Genomic DNA, 19,299 nt, shown 5'->3' with positions numbered 1-19,299 from the left:
AACGCAGAAGTGAGGAAGGACTACAATTCCCAGTGTGCCTTTCGATAGCTGCGCGAACAGAGAGGAGGAGGGAGAGAGAGAAAAGTTAGGAGCGAAGGAGCAGTGCTTGGAATCACTGAGGCCGCTGTGCGCATGCGGGCAGGAGCCCTGGGAGAGAATGCCAGCGCAGGAGCTCCTATTCTCAGAGCGGGTTTACGCCCGGTTGTGCGCGTGCGGGACCGCGCTGCCTTAGGAGCGTGCGCTACGCGATTTGCGCGGCGTTATTGTGAATGGCGGGGGGGGGGGAAGGCGGGGTGTATTCTATGCCTTGTATGCATGCATGCATGTATGTGAGTGTGTGCGGTAGTTGGTAGTGGCGGCGGCGGCGGCGGTGGGAGGAGGATGATGTCAGCCTGCGAATGTCAACAATGTAGCGATTGAGGGGAGTAGGCGGCGTTCCATTGGGAAGAGCGCGAGCCACCGGGAGAGTCAGTGGAACCAACAGGACGAGGGCAGCAGCCGCAGCAGCAACAATACGACGACGCCGGGCTGCGAAGAAGCGCGGAGCTGCCGCCGCCGCCTCCGCCTTGTGCACAGAAGCCCCCGAGTGCTGCAGCGGCAGAGCAAGCCCTGCGTGCCTCCCCCCTGCCACCCCCCTCTCTGCCTCCCCCCACATCCCTTTTCGCCGTTGCAGCCTCTTCTTCCTCCACCACCGCCACTCTCTTCCACTTCCCCGCCCCCTCCTTTTTATATGTCTATATCGATTTCTATCCCCCCTTCCTTTTATGTCTATGTATATGCATGCCTATATGCGCGTGTACATAGGCATATCTAAAACTCCTCCTGTGCAAGACTTCGCTTCGCGAGGCAGCTGGCTGTTGTTGTTTTCATTTCATTTTATTTTTTGATCGGAGAGCAAGTCGGTATGTGACCGGCGCCTTCTTTGAGGCGCACATTTTTCTACAGACCACCTCAGCGGCCACCGCGAGAGCCCTCAGCGAGATCCAGTTTTTTTTTTTTAAAAAAAAGACATATATAGATAGATATATTTCGCTCCGACGTTGGCAGGGAAAGGACCGGTCGCTTATCGAAAGTTGCGTGGACGAGAAGGTGAGCCTCGTTCTCTCTTTTTCTTCTCAGGATGGGAGGGGGGCGAAGTTTGGCGCCGTGGGTTATCTGGGGGGGGGGAGGGCTGCTTTCCTCGCGGCGGGAGGGGGGGCTTTATTTCTCTGCCTTTGCGCCTTTGTACAATATTCTGGCGGGAGACCAGCCTCGTTGATCCGGAGGCTTCAGAAAGTCGAGACGTTGCAGCGCGGGAAGTGTACACGAAGCGAAGCCAGACCTGTTGTGTGAGGAGGCGGACGGCCGTGTGTTGCGCTCCGAGAAGATCTGTTGTGTGCGTGTGTGTGGATTGTGACCGGCACTGCTTTGGCTCTGTTGGGAGTCCCGCGCAAGGGTGGCTTTTATAGGTGGCTGGGGAGGAGCGAAGCGGAGGGAGGGGTGTGTGTGTGTGTGGCGTGGAGAGGGTTAGGCCTGCCTTACACAGTGGGCATTTTTAAATTTCATTAAAGCTTCCGTCCCAGCGCGCCAGGGGAAAAGTGGTGACTGCCCTGTGCATGCCCGGGGATGGGTGTTTTGAGCAAGCCGCAGGAGGAGGAGCTCAGGATAGTAAGTCGGAAAGCGGGGAAGGGGAGGGGTGGAGTGGAGAGGAGAGAGAGCGACTCTTGTTTTTCATGCGAGCAGCTGTCAGATTGCGAGGCCTTTTTTAACAAGCTGGGAAAGAGGGAAGGGGGAGTTGGCAGGCAAATATTCCCTGGCCTTGCACATCTACTTTTATGAATTCTCCCCTTCCCCCAAATGTGTCTCCGGTGCATTTCAGTTTTCCTGTGTTGCAACAGCGACTTGATGGTTCTCAACTGGGCTTGGGAAAAGCTTGTGCAGAACCTGGGAATGCCTTGAGACAAGTTCTAAGAAAGGAAGAGGTTGTGTTGCTGCTGCTGCTGCTGAGGGTTGCTTCAGGTGGTGCTGAATGGTGAGCGGGCAGAGAGGAGATGGGTTTCTTTTTGTGAGCTTGTTTTGTTTGTTCAATCTGGGTGGCTAAATGCTTACTGCCAGATCCTTATTAAAGCCATCCAGCATGGGCAAAGGCATGCAAAGCTGCTCTCATTATACCCGCTGCTTCTGACCTCATCCTCCCATTGGGGTTTCCTATTCATAAGTCGATATGGATGGGGGTGTCAATCTGGTCAGCACCTCAAATCCTTTCTTGCCTCCTCTTCTCCCTCCCTTTCCTTCTTTGGGGCACAATAGGAATAACTTTGGGTGCATTGCAATGAAATGAACACTTTGGGAGTCAATACTACATTGCAAGTTCACGTATATTCAAAGGCAGTGTCCAGTATTATTCTGTTGATTGCTTTGAAGAGAAATTTATGTTCTGTTTCCTCCCAGAGAGAGATCTGGAACATGCATTTCTGAAAGTACTTGGGTCACTGTGTGCGAGTGTGCATACTTAGGACATCAAAAATGATTGCTTCATTTATAGCGTCAGGCTGCCAAATCATTTAATTACTGGAAGTGCCTTGTGGCAAGCAAAACTCTCCTTTAAATTATTTGCGACAAACGTTGGAAGATGCTTTCTTGTAACACAAAAGATTGTGCCATAGTTTTTTTTTTAAAAAAGTGGTTTCTATATCAATTTAATCTGTTGAGTTGCACAGCAAAGGATAATTACTTCCCAACAAAATACAGCATCTCACTTGCCTAGTGGGTTCCCAAAATAAGATAATGCCAAATGAAAGACCACATTTTTCATCTCTCTCTCTATTCTGTATAAAGTTGGAGAGAGATGTTAACGCCGATAATTATTTTCCCAGATCATTAAAATGTAACATACAGACCAGGCATCTTAACTGCAAAGGCTTTGGCTGTCATGAAGTAAGCTAAGTGTGAAATCATGCCTCTCCTTTTGTGGAACAGGCTATTTTTGTAAATCACCAGGCATTTTTCTTAAAACGCTTATTGTGAGATCATTGGGCTTTTCATTACTGAGGCACTGGCAGATTTTGAGTAAACTTTCCCCCCCATTTGATCAGGATGTGGATGTGACACCTTCTTACACGGAGGGGCCATAGTTTAGTGACAGAGAACATCTTTATGTGCAGATAGTCTCTAGTTGAATTTTTTGCCATCTCTAGTTAAAAGGAAATAGGTGACAAGAAAGACCTATCTCTGCTTGAGATCCTGGAGAACTTGCCAGTCAGAGAAGGCAATGCCTGGGACAGATTGGCAAATAGTCCAAACTAGCATAGGAAGCCATATTAAAAGAAGGCTAAATTATTTTTACTGCCAAAGGATAACATTTATTAGCATTTTATTGTAAGAAAATATGATTTTAGTGGAGACAGAACATAGGTATGTGCTGCCTAATCCTGTTCGTGCTTATTCAGAAGAAAGCCCCATTGAGTTCAATGAAAATTTTACTCTTATGTGCTTTAGAATGTAGGCCAAGACTGGACTTCTGTTCACACTTACCAGGGAGTAAGTCTGCTGATCAGAATTGGACTTGTTTTCAGTAAATATGCAATGGATCGGTCTGTAATAGTCCTAAACCCTACTAAATACGAGCATTTTCCTATGTAATTCTAGGGAGAAATTGTACTAAATAGAGGACACATGTGTACCTAGCACAACGTATTATATATGTTGTATATACCGTGTTTCCCCTTTTTTAAGACACCGTCTTATAACTTTTTTCCCTCAAAAAAACACACGGTGGCTTATTTTCAGGGGGTGTCTTTTTTTTTTTAAGTGCTGGTACAACTGGGTCCCACTGGCTCAGGACACTCGGCGCTCTCTTCCGCGCACATTTAAACACCACACTCTAGCCAACTGAGCTCTCCAGGTTTTACTGTCAACCAGGCTGGCAGCAGCTCTCCAGGATTTCAAACTTGGGGGTACCTGGGGGTTAAACCTGGGATCCTTCTGCATACAGAGCACAGGGTGCTCTCCCACTCTGTTATGGTCTTTTCCATTTTCTGCCTCTTCTATTTTTTCCCTTTCCCCTCCTACCCATCCTGAGTCAAGGGCTCTCCTTCCTTTGAGGCTTTTAAGCAGAGGCTGGATGGTCACCTGCCTCGGAGACAGATGTGCACACGGGGGGGGGGACTTTGTGAGGTGGATTTAAACTTTGTAGGATGCCGGAGCAGGAGGTACACACGAAGCTGCCCACCGTCATGTCGGTGTAGGTAGGACCGCGTTGGTCACAGTCGAAGCACTTGCGGTTGGGCGGGAAGCTGCTCATCTCCCTCAGCAGCTTCTGGTGCTTTTCCTCCTGCTTCCATGGCTTCGGAGGCGGCCGGGTGTGTGTGCGCGTGGAGGTATAGAGGCTGCTCCCCGGGCTCTCTCACGCCGGCTGGGGAATGAGGAGGGAGGCCGTGACCCGTCCCACTCCGAGACGCTTGTGAGGGAAGCGCGAGGGGGACGAGGCTTGGGCCCATGCCCCTGGCGCGCGCGCGCAACCCTGACTGACGGACCAACTGGGGGAAGGGAGGGATGAAAGGGGAGGAGGGGGAGGGCAGCGGCTTCGGCCCTCAGTGAGGAGGCGGGGCGGCTGAATGACGAGCCGAAGCGGAACCTTTTTTCTGTCGGGGGGGGGGGGGAAGAGACGCGCGCGCAAACACACACAGATGTGCGCGCGCACACACACACACACACACCGAGAGAGAGAGAGACGCACGGGGGAGAGAGAGAAAGAGACGCGCGCGCACACACATACACACACAGAAAGAGAGACGGACGCACAGGGAGAGAAAGAAAGAGACGCGCACACACAGAGAGAGAGTGCGGCTGCAGCGCTGACAAAGCACGAAGCAGCGCTGCACTTAGGGGAAGATGGCCAGGGAGTGGGGCTGCGGGGTCAAGGCAACGTGTGAAAGGGAGGGATGGCGAGGAAGAAGTGGGGAGTGAACTGATCGGGGCTTTAACATGCCTGCATGCGCAAAAGGGAGGCTCGGAATGTGGAGATCAGTTCTGGCTGCTTCTCTTAAAGTGCACAAGCAACGAGCCTCTCTCTCTTTCCTCCTGCCGCTCGTGCCCTGGGTGCTCCGTGCGGCGCTGCTTCACGCTTTGTCAGCGCTGCAGCCGCCACTGCTTCCGGGCACCGACCCGACCCCGCAGGCTTCCTCCTGCTGCCGCGGCCGGCATTGCAGGAGCTGGGTCCTGCTGGCTGGTGCTCCGTGTGGCAACGTCTGCACGCTTTATCGGCACTGCAGCAGCCACCGCCGCTTCCGGGCACTGACCTGACCCGGCAGGCTTCCTCCTCCTGTCGCGGCCGGCATGCTGGGTCCTGCTAGCTGGTGCGGAAGTATGGCTTATTTTCGGGGTATGTCTAATAGCTCTCAAATGGTTAAAAACCCTGCCATGGCTTACTTTCTGACTACGTATTAAAAAAGGGGAAACACGGTATGTAGTATAGCATAGTGATTGAGGAGCTGAGCTACAAATAAGAAATTCCTGGTTTGAAATTTGCCTCTGCTTTCATTAAGTCATGTGCCTTTCACTATGGCAATTCATAGCGTTATGATGAGCATGAGTCAGCTGGGTATTGGGCTCACATGAACCCTTCTCCCCTGTCTTCCTTTGACCTAGCTGCAAAAAGGCAATTGGAAGCTTCAATTTCCACTTCCACATTTTAAACTAACCAGAGTTAGTTAAATATGGATTTAGGGGGATTTTGGTTTGAGTAAACTGTTTTTTTCAAATAAGCCAGGATCATGCTATTGAGTATTATCCTGGCTTGTTCTAAAACCATAGCATAAAAGTGAAAACAAAATAATTTAATAAAAAGTGGTTCCAATCCTCTCCCTATATCCATACCAGGGAGCGAGAACATGTGAGCCGAAGTGTGATAAATGTTAAAGCAGGCATAAGTGTTAAAGCATGCTCCAGATGTTTGGGACTACAACTCCCATCACCCCTAGCTAACAGGACCAGTGGTTAGGGATGATGGGAATTGCAGTCCCAAAACATCTGGAGGGCCGAGTTTGCCTATGCCTGTGTTAAAGCCATATTTTAGTAGTGCACCACAACCCCAGCAAATATAGGCATGACTTGACCTATAGCAGGGATGGGGTACTGGATCTGGCTGGTTTTTCAGTTCATTATTTCTCCCATCCCACTCCATGGTCAAGTAGACAGGTGGGCAGGGCCACAATGATGTTAGATAAGCCCCCCCCCCCAATATTTTTGTCCTCATGGTTTGAAATCAAATTTTGCAGTCAAAGACTCAAGCCGTAAAGCACGAATGATCAGCTGGTGTTGGGTACTGTGAAGTTCTGTGCCAAGGGCTTCAAAAGACCCCCAAGTCAGCTGATTGTCACATCGTGCTACACCGCTTCAGCTAAGCCAGGTCTCTCATATGGTGTTGGGCATGGAGCAGATGAGCATGACATGATCAAAATGGCCTCATGAGCCAAATGGGGAACCATGATTAGGCCCACAAGATGAAGGTTCTCCATGCCTTACCTTTATATTGTGTTTTATAAATGGCTAAGGGGACCCAGGTGGCGCTGTGATTAAACCACTGAGCCTAGGGCTTGCTGATCAGAAGGTCGGCGGTTCGAATCCCTGTGACGGGGTGAGCTCCCGTTGCTTGGTACCAGCTCCTGCCAACCTAGCAGTTCGAAAGCACGTCAAAATGCAAGTAGATAAATAGGAACCGCTACAGCGGGAAGGTAAACGGCATTTCCATGTGCTGCTCTGGTTTGCCAGAAGCGGCTTTGTCATGCGGGCCACATGACCTGGAAGCTATATGCCGGCTCCCTCGGCCAATAATGCGAGATGAGCGCGCAACCCCAGAGTCGGTCATGACTGGACCTAATGGTCAGGGGTCCCTTTACCTTTACCTATAAATGGCTAAGCCTGCTTCACTCATTAAGATTCACTCGTGAACATCTTAACATGGAAGTTTAGTGTGATTTTTTTTTAAAATGAGTAACTATTTTTATTGCCTATTTGAAGTTTATTTAAGTTCAACACACATCAAATGTACCCCCCAATAATAATAATAATAATAATAATAGAGATGTATCTGAGATGTTTAGGTCAGCATTGTAGCTTTTTAGATATGGCAATGAATAGATTTTAAGGAAACATAGCTAAGAAAACAAAATGCTAATACATTTTAGCCTGTAAACAGTAAATAATACTCCAATTTTTTTTTAAATGAATACCAAAATTGCCAGTTCTGCCCTGTTGTAAAATACTTACTCACACTGCAGCCCAAATTGAGATATGTCGTTGAAAATATTGGATGCTTGACATCAAATTCTTAGTGTAAAAGGGATGGCGTTTTGTTTTGTGTTTCTTTTTCAACTCCCTGCTTTACAAGCGTGGGAATAAGAGTAGGGATTGTATGTTGGTATTCCCAGTTCTGCAGATAACTTGTTCTGTGACATGCTTCATTTTCTCAAGCTGTACAGGTAATGCCTACAGCGATGTTATAAAGATGATTGATGTTTTCAAGTGAGTTAAGAGATCTCTTGATGAGCAAATACTGTAGAGGTTCAAGCAACAGTTGAGGTAAACTCCAGACCTAATTAGCTTCTGGAAGGTATGCATTCATATGCAATTGTAGGCAGGAGAGACAGGTTGAGGTGTGGAGGGATGACTACACACTGCTTCTTAACTTGCCACTAGAGAGCCTTGTGGGAAACTTGCAGTGCAATCCTGTGTATGTTCACTCAGAAGTGAAGTTCAATAAAGCTGTGAATAAAATTGCAGCCTTAATCATAAAACCCAAAGTTCTGGGTTTATCCAGACAAAGAAATGCATGTGTGACCTTTTGTGAACAACCTCTTTGTGAAAACAGAGCAGGTAGTGCTTTTTCACCCAGAGACAAATCACAGGGGATATTTTTGTAGGGACTTTTCAGGATTACATGCTACCTCAGTGGTGGCCCATGTATAAAAATGCAGCATATGCACACTCAGAAATGGATAAGGTGTGAGGTATTTGTTGCATACTTCAGCTGGGAGCTTAAGAACTATACAGTACAGCTATTTACACATGCTCAATAAACTTTTGGTTTGGTATCTTTGAATGGCAGCCCTCCCCCATCTTGGGTGGCAAACTGATTTTGAAATGTAGGGGATTTTCAAAAGCAGTTAAAGTGATAATGGCAGTTGGGAAGGGAGGGGGTTTTGCTGTTTAAAGAACACTATTCAAAAGTTTGGCTCTGCATGTACACATGTCGTTGAACATATTTAAAGTAGATCTTTGATCCCAGCCTTGATATGGAAGAAACTGCTTTGGATGACATCTCTGGTTTTGACATTCTCAGTTATGCAGCAGAGTTCATTATATGAACTTCCCCTTCTTGGAGCTTCTGCAGTAATTATGAGTTAAGCCAAATTTCTTTGGAGTTCAGACTTGGCTTCTGATTGGTTCAGCCTTCCTATCATTGGTTACTTGCCACAGTTGAACAGCTGCTGCTGTAGCTTTCATTTGACACCTGCATTCTGGGTGCCAAGACTCTAGGAAATATTGTTTTCAGTGTATTTCATAAAGACCCTGCAAGATACCTGGAAAAATACAATTCCTAGGGATTTTGCTGCCTATAATACTGTTGCTGTATGGGTGCCTAATCATAATAACTCTTATCTGGTAGCAATGGGAATAATGAAAAATTTTGAGGAAAGCAGCAAGCATTGTCATATTCCCAGTGACATCTTCATAACCCAACATGGAATTCGGAAAGGGTCCAAATTTGAAAGAGTTAATTTGGGACCTGTCAGAGGTGTTGTAGGCTACTCCAGAGTAAAGACGCTCCAAGCCTCTGTGTCTTTAAGGCTTTTATTGTGCATTCTATGTACAGTGCAAAGAGAGCTTCAAGAACACATGTCTAGCTGCTTCCTTCAGATTCTCCCAATGCCCCCCGCCGGGAATGTTGCCAACATAACAGCTTCGGGACGTGAAATCTCCTCCCCTTACGTGAAATCTCCTCCCCTTACGTCTGCTGAGGAGGACTTCCTCAGTTCTGGCAAGAACTTAAAAGGGTGTACCTTTGATGTTTCTCCACTCAATGCTCTTGAGTTTTCCTCTCCCTCCCTTCCTGACAACAAGGGCTTGAGGGATGGCTCCTGGACGTTGTCAGAGCCCTGTTCCTCTGTGCCTCTGAGCTCTTCCCTTTCTCCTCCCCCTTCGCTGCTGTCTGCCTCATTATTGAAGCTGGAATGTAAGGGGTGTGGTCGGTCCCTGCACGACCATTCCCTTACAGGACCTATTCCAAGCCAAGATAAATTAGCTAAGTTTAGGTGATCCCATTCCAGATTGGGTCTGTTGTCAGTGGCTTGGTTTGCAGGTCCCATCGCTATGGTTTTATATGAACAAGCAGTACTCCCCGCCACACTGACAAAAAAGCTAGCATCATTCATGTTTGTTTCTTCCAAACAAACCAGAAGTGGTAGCAAATGTTTATGGTTGGCTTACTATTTGTGGTTTGTTTGGAGGAAACAAACCATGAATTCAGACAACATGATAAGCTTTGTCTGTTCCATGACAGTAGCAGGAATCAGGGAGGAACACTGCAAACTTTTCAGCCGTGTTTGTTCACATCATAGCATAGTTTGTTTAAAACAATGGTTTATTATGACATTTGAACTGGGCCAGTGACAGAGACTCTTCAGTGTTCATATTTACATGGACATGTATCATGTCCCTGTCTTTGTCTTGAGGATATTCATCTTTTGTTTGTCATCAAGCCTTGGTATTCAGAGGTAATAATAGTCTATTAAAATAATGTAGCTTACTAGCTAGAGGCAGTATTTGATAAAAGTATGTTCAGATACATAATATGAGAAGGAACCTTGCAGATACTTGGCGCTGTAATAGGGAATTTGCTGAGCATGATAGCTTTGATATGATAGCAAACTATAGTGTGTGACCATTCCTTCATATACATTCCTGCAGTAGATATTGAACTAAGTAGAGCTACTTTTTATGGGTTCTTTGGTATATGGATATATGATATAATTTGGCAATCTATATGGGAAGTAGATTTTTTTGTACAGATTTGCTAGTATGCTGTAACCTTAAGTGAATTACCACTTGTATATGTATGTATGTGAATTTTTATTGTAGGTTCCTAAATTATTCCATATTGTGATTCTATTAAAGGTTGATAATAAAGGATATTAAAGGTTGAGCCTCCAGAAAGAGAGGATATGAGCTCGAATAAATGAACGTGTATGTTCTTGTATAGTAGTAGTGAAGTATTGCTATCCTTTAGGTTTACCTGTAAGTATTTAATAATGTCTTCCACTAGGATATAGCTAACAGTTTCATTGTTTCACTTCTAAAATCCAATTCTGTATACCCTCTGAAACACTGAAAGAGAATGTTTCAAGCTTGTATAAAGTTATTCAGTAATTCTACCTAATACCAATTCAATATTTGATGATAATGTCTTGGCATGCAGAATTTATATACAGTGGTGCCTCGCAAGACGATCCGCAAGTCAATTCGTTTTGCGAAAAATTCGTCTTGTGAATCACGGTTTCCCATAGGAATGCATTTAAATTTCTTTTTTTGCCCATAGGAATGCATTAATTAAATTTCAATGCATTCCTATGGGAAACTGCGATTCGCAAGACTAATTTTTCGCAAAACAAATTTGTCTTGCGAGTCACCATAAGATTGCAAGATGCATTCGTCTTGCAAAAAATTAGTCTTGCAGGGCATTCGTCTTGTGAGGTACCACTGTATCTGGTTCCGTCTTTTATGTGACCCCATATGATGCATCTTCTGATTAACGTAGCCTTTCATCAGCTATAGCTGTACCAATTTCATTGAATGCCCTGTGGTGTTAGGGAGTAAATATAATATGTTACACTGTTAATTTGGCGCAGATGTTTTAAAATAATTGAACTTCCTATGTTAGCAATATAGACAGACCCTGATTCCATTAGTGGATTTCAAAGAACATAATAATGGTTTATCCTGGAATACTTCAAGTGCCCATTTTCCCTTTCTGAAGTCTGCATACGGTTTGCTACAACTGTGCTAATAATGCCTACTCAGCTCTTGCAAAACTTGGTCACTGGTTCTTCTGTTCTGAGCAGAACAAAATAAAGTAAAATAAAAAGAATCTTATGGCAGCTGCATAAATTAAGTATTCATTTTGAAGCTTGCCTCAAGAAAATGTAAAATGTATGAGCAGAGCCAGCTGAGTTGCAGCATGCTCGTTTTGCTTTCTAGTCAGACTGAAGCATCTTTGTAGTGTGTTGAAAAGCGTCATACTTAGCCTGCCACTGCTGGAGTTGAAATGATAATTTTAGAGCAAGCGAGCAGAGGAATGCATATAAATTTCTGTGTGATCAATAATGAGCTCAAATTGAAGCTACTGGCTTAGTACAACAATTACCAGCATTGACAGAAGAGCTATTGAATGAACAACGCATGCAAATCAAAAGGCAAAAGGGGTAGCATTTTTAAAAGCAACAATCCAGAAACTAACCAATTTGGTGATATGTTATGTGAGTGACATATAATGTTTGTAATCTTCTATGGAAGGTTGAAAAATGGGTACTCTTCACTTGCTCATTGAGACTTGGGGTAGTCCAGTTTTCATACTTGGGTATGTTGCTATTTTGCTGCTATAGAAAATGACTTTAAGAGAATGCTTTTTATGCATACAATGATACCCTATGCATGCTTTCCTGGAAGTAATTCCCTGTGCATTTAGGATCACAGCATTTGTCATTCTAAAAGAATAATGAATTGGTATACTAATTTCTTACTTGGCCCTAAACCTGAAACCTCTACAATTTTTGTGCATGTGGATAATATTGTTTCTGCATTCAAATCACTTATCCTAACATATTCATATTGAAATTAATCAAGAATACTCTGAAATCACTGTGTCCTGAAGCCCCGGCGTACCTGGCAGCAATTCCTCCCTGGTGTATACAGTCCCCAAAAGTGCAGTTCCATAGGACTCCTGAAATATCCAAGCCAAGGTCTATCCACATGGAAAGTTGGGCAGACACAGCACCTCAGCTCTGCTTCCCTTTTATACCTTGTGTGGTGATTGGAACTTCTGGGCTTGACGAAGCATGTGACCCTCACCTAAGCCTAGCTGAGGAATCTCCCAGAGCTAGTGAGCTGGGCTATGCACCCTTGCCTGTCTCTGCCTCCTAGAGTGTACTGCTTCCTGCACCTCAGAGCTGGCTTTGTTTGTGGAGACGGGGACCCCTTTGGCTCTGGTGAAGGATCCTGCTCCTCTGGTTTCAGGGCAGCGACCCCCATCCTCTCGCCACCCCATGAGTACATTCTATGTGTTCGGCTCTGGGTTCCTGTAGCACATTCACATAATGGTCAAAAAGTAAAAGAATGGTTGTTACACATTATGGAGTATAGTGATAGTGCAGGAAATATACTGGCACGTATCTACTAATTTCTTTACTAGAGCTGTCCACATGTATTATGAAGCTAAACTGTGGCTTAGCACAGAGGTGGGGAGCCTGTTAGGCAATATCTTTACTTCTCCCTCTCTCCATGGATGAACTCTCATCTATTCATCTCCCCACTTGTTAAAGTTGACCTGCTTAGATGGGGGAAGGGGCAAGTAAGTATGTTCATGCCTTCTCTGTTCCTGCTGCTTTGGTTTGGAGTGAGATTTGTTTGGTTTAGAATGGGACGAACAATGGGTTCAGACAAACCAAGGCTTAGCTCCTGGTAGCATGGTGGCTGCAGGAATGGCACAGGATTGAAGCTGCCATGATTTTCTCCCTTGGACTGGTATGTTTGTTCATTCATGCTAAGCCAAATTTTAGCTCACAGTTATGTGTGAACCAGGCCACTGTATGAAGAGGACTGAAAAGGTTAATAGATTGCTATAATCCTGTTGTTTGCAGGTCTACAATTTTAAGCCTGAGTGAAGTAGCAGCAATATGAGCAGATTGTGTTCATCATATTTCTGAATAATTGCAAGTGTTTCCCCTGCCTCTCAAAAACCAATCCAAAGCCTGTGAATTGGATCTTCGAGGTCAAAAGGCATTATCCTCTAGTATGACTAAATTCCGGCATTTTTCTTTCTAGAAATAAACCTTTTTTCTCCTGATTAGGAAGTCATTTATTAACTAGAGTATTTGATACTGTGAGTGTTCCAAGTTCAAGAAAAGACTCCCAACCTTAAAAAAGGAAGTGCATTTTACAGCCCGTGCAGTAAGTTGTGCTCTGTGACAACAATTTCATTTTTGAAAATAGAGAAGTGGCTCAAGTCCTTTGCTTGAATAAATAAGAAAGCTAAAACTAGTTGACTCTTGAAACTCAACTGCAGCTGCTAATTATAACTCACATTAAAATATTTTGAAAAAGAAAATATATGCAAGGTTTGAATAAGGAGAATAGAACTGTAAGTTGAAGGTTGTTTTGAATGCTAGTGTGTGTGCGCACGTGTGCCTGCACTTACTGAGTGGGAAGGGTTTTGTGTGTGTGTGTGCATTTAGCGTATTTGAGCCATTAAAAAATGTCAGCAGTTTCCTACAGGCAGCTCTTGCTGACTCACATGTCTGCCTGCAGCACAAGCTACCTTTAATTTAAGCCGTGCACAATAGGAGAGCACAGACTCAGAGAATGTGAGAGAGGTGTTTTGTTGCTCAAAGGCTATTTTTAAGTTCCCTTTGCTGCGGCAGTTTCCTTCCTCATTAACACAATACAGCTTTCTTCTTCATTTTAACATCTTCAGATTGCTCTTTAGATGCACATTTCAAGCAAATATGCCCACGTTTGCTGCACCCCTGCGGATGTGGGGTGGCTTCTACTGATGTTTTGTAGAATGTGCTTGTCTGTCTTGGGGGCTGCTCTACACATTGCATGACAGCACACCTAGGTTAAACGTTGAAAGCATATTTGACATGGAGATTCATTTAATCCTTTACCTGATTACTGCAGCCATGTTTCAAAACATACTTATCTCACTTACGCTTTTCAATTTTAGATACATATGTGCCTGTACATTCCCCCCCAAAAAACCTCCAAGCCACACAGTGATCATAGCTGGTGAGTTTCCATGAGGGTCTTGCTGGCTTTTATACCTATTGGATAATTGCAGATCATTACTGCTTTTTTCTCCTTTTCCCCTTTTCATTTCTTTCCTCCCCTGTTTTCTTTCTTGCCAAATGAATTCCTCATTAGTTACAACAGTGAATCTTGATTGCATAGGTATCTGAGTACACACCTGCACAGCAGTTTTTCATGCTGTCAGAACAACTAGAGAATTCCTGAACAGGCTTTTCTTGCAGCATTCCTCTGTGTAGCACTGTGCCTTCTAGCCAGTGATCCCACAATGGAGGGCCGTTCATTTTATGAATGGACAGGTGAATGCATGTGGCCTGCCAGAATACAGTGCACTGAAAAGTTCATATCTGGTCCCCTGTGATCTTAGGCAGGCATAATTTCACCATAGGATGGTGACCAGCATGATGCTAGTTCTAACTGTCAGGAGTAGATTAAATCCCAAAGTCTCATAATGCTCCTGTGGATTCAGCTTGTTTCATCTTTCCCAAACAGTACTATCTGTTGACATAAGAGCTTTCCTTCCTTTATAACAGAACGAATAGTTGGTACATACTTTGAGTTCTGTCTGCACAGGTTCTACATCTTGGTTGGCACATGGGCTCCTGTCTGAAACACTCTTACCCAACATATTTTTTGCTTTAAAAATTGGTTGCCCTGGAGGCATGCAGAAGTATAGTTGAACCCATGGGATCTGTTCCATGCATGAGCATGATTTGTGTACTAGTATCTGCATGGTATCAATGGTTTGTGGTGAAAGGGTGCCTTTGCACACCATTGCACAAAGTGTAAGCCGCTCCGTTTATACTGGTATTCCATTACAACTGGTATTGCCTCACCAGGGGAGCTGGTGGCGCTGTGGTCTAAACCACTGAGCCTCTTGGGCTTGCTGATCGGAAGGTCGGTGGTTTGAACCTGCACAACGGGGTGAGCTCCTGTTGCTCTGTCTCAGCTTCTGCCAACCTAGCAGTTCAAAAGCACACCAGTGCAAGTAGATAAATAGGTACCGCTGCGGCAGGAAGGTAAATGGTGTTTCAGTGCACTCTGTTTTTCGTCATGGTGTCCTGTTGCTGCAGAAGCAGCTTAGTCATGCTGGCCACATGACCCAGAAAGCTGTCTGCGGACAAATGCCGGCTCCCTCGGCCTGAAAATGAGATGAGCACCGCAACCTCATAGTCTCCTTTGACTGGACTTAACCATCCAGGGGTCCTTTACCTTTTACTGCCTCGCCAAGGTCTGCAAATGGCATTTAATATTATAATTCTGAAGGTTAACTAATTGTTTAATTGTTCTGCCTTTACAAGAGTGTGTTGCTTATGATGTTGAAAGCCAACTGCTAGATTTTAGGAGTGATCCCACTTCTTTTCTAGAGAGCAATCTAGAGGCTAGGACTCTCCTTCCTTGGAGGTTTTTAAACAGAGGTTGGGTGGCCATCTGTCATGGATGCTTTAGCTAAGATTCCTGCATTGCAGGGGGTTGGACTAGATGACCCTTAGGGTCCCTTCCAACTCTAAGATTCTATGATTCTATGAGTATGTCCCACTTTACTATCCTTTCCCTTGCCCGTTCTTAATCCTGTGGGCTCTGCTAAAGCAGGTTCTGTGACTCATTCAGTTATTTTTCTCCAATAGTTGCTCATCTGCCAATTGAGGTTTACCTTCAGCTTGGTGGAATTTGATGACTAATGCTTAATAAGAGTAACCACCACAATCTTAGCTAATATATGCAAGCATCAAGAAAACAAACAATATCCAGTTTTAGCATGTCATGGTTTTGAAGCTAATATAATTTGGCATGCTTGCTTAGTTGAGTTACAACATAATTGCTTTGTCTAACCCTGATTATTAATATAATAGATCAAGGGAAAATTTCTCAACAAAAAAATATGCTGCTTCATGCATGCTGTATCGTGCTTATATTACCAGCACCCCAATGTTTACATTTCAGTTTGCAACCCAAAGTATGTATTTTGTTTTCTGTAATTGCATATACTGTGTATTCTCAGTTAAATAATGATTGTACTATCCAGAGGCTTCAGTATATGTACCTGAAAATAATTTATTAAAATAGTCAAGATACTGCAATAGATTTAAGACACTTGTACATTCTTTAGGATAGTAAAAGATAAAGGACCTCTGGATGGTTAAGTCCAGTTAAAGGTGGCTATGGGGATGCGGCGCTCATCTCACTTCAGGCCGAGGGAGCTGGTGTTTGTCCACAGACAGCTTTCTGGGTCATGTGGCCAGCATGATTAAACTGCTTTTGGTGCAATGAGACACCGTGATGAGTGCCAGGCGCAATGGAACACCGTGACAGAAGCCAGATAGCATGGAAACGCTGTTTACCTTCCAGCCGCAGCAGTACCTATTTATCTACTTGCACTGGTATGCTTTCAAACTGCTAGGTTGGCAGAAGCTGGGAAAGAGCAATAGGAGCTTACCCCATCATGGGGATTTGAACTACTGACTTTCTGATCGGCAAGCTCAAGAGGCTCAGTAGTTTGGTCATGTTAGGTGTCACTGCTTCTCAGCCTTTTTAAAAATAGCATGAAAGGTATGTGAAATACAAAAGCAAAAGAACTGAAAAGTGAAGCATAAACTGAAACAGACATTCTAAGGAAGCGAATTGGAAGTAGTTCACTTGCCAGCTAGTTCTTTTTTCCTCTCTCTTCCTTTTTGGATAGCTCTGTTTTAACCCATTTTCTTTGGGCATCTCTCTTTTCTTTTGGCTGATTTCAGATCAGTTATTCACATGAAGCTAACATTGAGCATTTTATACTGAACTCACTTGACCTGATCAGTAAGGGGCAGAAGAGAGATAAAATTGTGTCCTCCTTAATACCTTGAATAATGTAAATGTTTAATCGGGTTCCAAAAGAACGTTTGTAAACTGGAACAATCACTTCCTGGTTTGCGGCGTTCGGGAGTCAAAATGTACGAGTTCCTGGTCCTTCGACAACAGACGACTGTACTGCAAAAAACTTAAATGCATTGGGAGCACCAATCCCACAACAAACACCTGTCTAGAAGCACCCTGAATATATAAAAGAGCTTATTTGAAGTAGCGCTCTTGATGTTGAGTTATATGAAAGTTCTGTCTGAGTTGCCAGTGCTTGCTATTTAACATATATGAGTTATCCCATCAAGTCATTAATATGCTTATTTTGACTCTCCCTAGCTACATGTTTGGTATCATGTGTGCCTCAGTGACAAGGGAAAATATAGTAGGGGTGTGGGGATTTTTGTTTTTTGGAGGGGGGAGGGAAGAAATGACTGACTAGCCAGACAAAACTTTGATCTAGAAAGCTTTTGACATATATAATCCATAAACTGATGTAGAAGGAAGGAGGGACTAGCTGTCTGCCCATGCAGTACATGAAGAGGCCTAATTTACAATTTGAAAAACTGCAAGTTAAGGTAATAATGCATAGCTGCCAAGTACCCCGTTTTCCTCGGGAAACCCCCGTATTTTCTTACCGTTTCCCGCAGGTGTCCCGAATGGCAAAATACCCCGTATTCCCCCCGGATTACGAAGCTCCTGCTGGCGGCCATGTTCTTCTGGTGCTGCGCCGGCACCGGAAGTCACTTCTATGCACTTCCGGACATGCGTAGAAGCGACTTCTGGCGCTGCGGATATTTTTGAAATGGGCAGAGCGGCACCAGAAGTCACTTCTACGCACTTCCGGACATGCGTAGAAGCGACTTCTGATGCCGTGGCACTGCTGATCCCAGATCTTTCAATCTGGAACTTGGCACCTATGGTAATAATGAGGTATTACAAATTCATAATCAGTTGAATGCAGTGTCATCTTAATGTAAATTACTTCTGGACAAACTGAATTGTCTGCAAGAAGACAAGTGAAACATTCCATCCATTTGTAGGCCTGAATTTAATTAGTTTTAATAAAATGTGCTAAAAGTCCCCAGACTTTGCCTACAGGAAGAGGAAACTGTCCAATTTGCATCAAACTTTTAGTGTCCATTTTTACTAGACAGCTGTAAATTAGAGCCTGGCTACATGTTAAATTCATCACATCAAAAACCAGCCACATGCAAACCAGCTAAGAATTCCTAAGGTCCTCCAGAAACAGAGTGTGCAGGCTAGAGAGGAGATCACCAACAAAACACAAAGGAGAACAGGAGCAGCTGGCCAACTTTCTCCAGTCATTGTGCATCTGTGTTCTAGTGGCCAGTTGCCCATTATGGCATTGTGGATGAAAAAAGGACAATTATGAGAAAAAGCAAATCAAGATGAACAACACAGCTAGAAAAGCAGCCAGTGAGATTTACCCTGCCGTTAGGCTGCGGGAAACTTCCTCCTCCTCCTCTTCTTCTTCTTCTTCTTCTTCTTCTTCTTCTTCTTCTTCTTCTTCTTCTTCTTCTTCTGTCATGAAAGGGTGGCAGATTCTTTGTTGTTTCACTTACTGTATTTCTACTCCTGAGGAGAGGCACTTTCTGCTTCAGGCTCAGAAATAATTTGATGATTAGCCTTGGCTAACCTGCAGCTTGACTAGTGATGGTGAAGGCATTTGCTGTTGTTCCTCAGGAAACAAAATTTAGGGTTTCTTAGTGGAAATCCAGACAGAAAAGTTGTTGAGCTTTCCTTTTTTCGGGGTGGGGGCGAGGGAGTTATTGAGCTTTAGTTCGGCCCAAAGTTGTTGAGCTTTTTTGGCAAAATAGCAAAGAAGCCATTTTTGAGCTTCTGTGTGTATGCCTATAGTCTTATAGAGAACACTTTTTGCTGAGTTCCAAATCTTAGGATAACTGACGTCACTACCAAATGGCACTCTTCTTACTGCACGCTGCTCTTTTTATGCTTGTGAGGTTTCATTGTATTTTCTTATGCACAGGGATATTGTGTTTGGGGTTAGAAGTGGTTATTTCAGTTTTGAAAGGCTTGCTAAATGCACAAATATTTCCACATGCTCTTTGAGTCTTTGTTAACGTGCATTATGAAGTAACAGCAAGCCTATCTTCTAATACATCCTTTTTCCATCTGACGTTTGGATATTTCTCACATTTCCAAGCTGATCTAGTTAATCTGAGCACATGCTACAGTGACACACATACCCCGACTATATGGAGAATTTGCCTCTTCATAGTTCCATCCTTATTTCAAACATTGTGATATATCAATATATTGTGATGTTTAACTGGTGATATATCGTGATCTTGAAAACCAGATATTGCTGAGCCCTGGTGGGAAAGGGTATCACCCTTTCATCTTCTTCCCTCTGTTCTACGT

The 19,299-nt window shown here is 44.3% G+C and overlaps 1 protein-coding gene across 2 annotated transcripts in view; it reads left to right on the top strand.

Moving 5' to 3' along the window:
* Positions 1–247: 247 nt before the first annotated feature.
* The window catches only part of BACH2 (BACH transcriptional regulator 2), a 164,034-nt gene continuing 144,982 nt past the window's right edge, over positions 248–19,299 (top strand). Inside the window, exon 1 of one of the 2 annotated variants that reach the window (XM_088667210.1) lies at positions 248–1,089. The gene's annotated coding sequence lies outside the window, so the exon portion shown is untranslated. The remainder of the gene's footprint in view (positions 1,090–19,299) is intronic. The other variant, XM_035109373.3, reaches the window with a different exon arrangement.

The sequence above is a fragment of the Zootoca vivipara genome, chromosome 3, assembly GCF_965207765.1.
Source record: "Zootoca vivipara chromosome 3, rZooViv2.hap1.1, whole genome shotgun sequence".
Lineage (NCBI taxonomy): Eukaryota > Metazoa > Chordata > Lepidosauria > Squamata > Lacertidae > Zootoca > Zootoca vivipara.
The sequence above is the reverse complement of the archived record's forward strand: the minus strand, read 5'-3'. Positions and strand labels throughout refer to the sequence as shown.